Genomic DNA, 2,396 nt, shown 5'->3' with positions numbered 1-2,396 from the left:
ATGAGATCGATCCCTACCACCTCCAAAAAAACTGGGGATAACGAAAAGGGGGCGTTGCACCTCCCGTACGAATGAAATATTTCATAGTTTATATCTCTGAAAGCATTTAGGTTACCCCACTGAAATTTGGTGAGGGAGACCACTGAAATTTAGGCGTTATACGAGATTAAATATGAAATCATCAAAATTAACAATATAGCAAACAACACATATAATTTGAAGCGCAAGCTTAACACGCGGGAAAAAATTGACAGTGTAGACAACAAGTTATAAACTCGTCATTTAATCGGCCATCACTGTAAATATGTAAACAGAAAACAGCTGATGCATTTCATTGTAATCTTTATATTCGCAAAAAGCTTTTAGAAGTGCAATAAGCAATTAATTAAGTTCACTTTAAAAAGTCTAAAAAGTGGTAAGAGTGATTATATATGTGAAAAAATTATGATTCTAAAAAGAGTTAAAGTGTGATTTATACAAAAAAGTGTGGTGATACAACTTTCCAAATGATCTATTGAATGACAAGAGTGGGATCTTAAGTTAAAGGAAAATGTATTAAATTGCATTTAAACATTTATAGAATCATATACTGGTTTATAAAAACTGAATATCTATTATTGTTCTTTAATGTAAACTAGCTGTTGCAGGAGTCAATCTCACCAACTCATGTTTTACCCATGGCCAATTATACGTAGCTTGCTCCAGAGTTGGCACACCGAAAAACCTTTTTATTTATACTCCAAATAATATGACAAAAAATGTCGTATATCCGATCGTTTTAAATAATACGTAAATTCACTTAAAAAAACTTTAATTTGTTTTATTTACATTGGATATTTTTAATAGAAATGTGGGGTGAAACCCACGGGTATAAGCTAGTAATATACATATATGTACATATTTATATGTACATCGTGGGATGAACACTCTTCATTTGCACAAATACAAGGTCGGTTTCTCAAACCCAAATCTTTAAATCAGAGGTGGGCAGCTTCAGCAGAGCACTGTTGTAGTGTGCGTGCATTTGATCACTGTGTGCGTGCGGACAAGTCGTGAGGTTGAATGAAGCTTTCGCTGTCTTCCCAAGCAGGGCGTGTATGTATACGCGAATACGCCGCACAGTCGCCCGCCGGGTCCAGCTGTGCTTTAAATATTGTATATATGAATGTATGTATGTACATATGTACAGAACTATCTATTTTGTCTAACAAAGGAACCTGGTACAAGCTCGTTTAAGCTCTATTGAGTTGTCAAGCGGTAATAATATGTCAGGCAGTAGTTTATTTTGGCCCAATCCTACTGCAGGCAGAAGGTATGTATTTGGGTATGTACTACGTAGATGTGTAAGCATGTACAGATATTAACATGCATGCAAACAGTATAATAGTAGCTTAACACTTTCCATCCGCGTCCTATAAAAATGAGTTCATTGTCCTTTTCATGGACGTACTAAGCAATCATTAATTATTTGTATACAATGGCATATAACTTGTTCCATAATTATACACATACAGTAAAATATGTGCATACATGCATGCGCACAAATGTAGATTCATTCGTTGCATCCACTACAATGTTTAGCCGATGATTGTTGTACATGTTAAAAGCATACTTTTAGGCATTAAGCTCTTAGTGAGTGACACATTATTATTGCATGTGATATTTTTGTATTTACTTTGACCCTGCAGGAAATGAGTCAGTCTGGTTGACTGGTCTCCACAATCATATTTATGACGAAGGAAGGGCTCATTTTACACTCATAAATTGTGAGACATCAGAAAATTGTTTGAAGGGATAATTCAAATGAAAGCAACTACTTACGAGTGCACGTAAATGTACAAAAATATTAGGTTTTCCGAAGTGATAAAAAAACCAAGTGCTGATTAATATATATATTTTTTTGGTTATTGGCGCTTCCACTGTTAAAAATTAATGACAATCTCATTAGATGAATGCCAAAGGTAACAAATTATGTGTGAGTGTGTGAGTATGTTTGTTGACTTTATTTTGCAACTTCTATAGCTGCAGGGTCTTTAAGATCTTTTGGAGAAGGGGAAGGACACCGACGTGCGGGGGGTTCTCTTGTTGCATATCTGGTTGCTGCCTTAAATGCGATAGACAAGCTCGCCATATGTCCTCATAAAACTCGTACAGCTCATCAAACCTTGAAGTCCAGGAAATTTTTCGCAGAATTTGTAACTCGACTTCTCCAAGGACCGCTCTGATACAGACTTGAATTAACTGGGAAATTGAAAATGATTTAAATTCGTTTTGTGTGCTTCAGACTTTCCATTTGAAAGAACTTACATTCAGTAATAAGCACACCTTTCAAGAAACACCTTATCTTATCTGCATCGGCGAATCAAAAATTGTGTTAAAGACCATTCATTAGTCCA

The sequence above is a fragment of the Rhagoletis pomonella genome, unplaced genomic scaffold (genome assembly GCF_013731165.1).
Source record: "Rhagoletis pomonella isolate Grant_MI unplaced genomic scaffold, Rhpom_1.0 Rhpom_scaffold_00004, whole genome shotgun sequence".
Lineage (NCBI taxonomy): Eukaryota > Metazoa > Arthropoda > Insecta > Diptera > Tephritidae > Rhagoletis > Rhagoletis pomonella.
The sequence above is the reverse complement of the archived record's forward strand: the minus strand, read 5'-3'. Positions refer to the sequence as shown.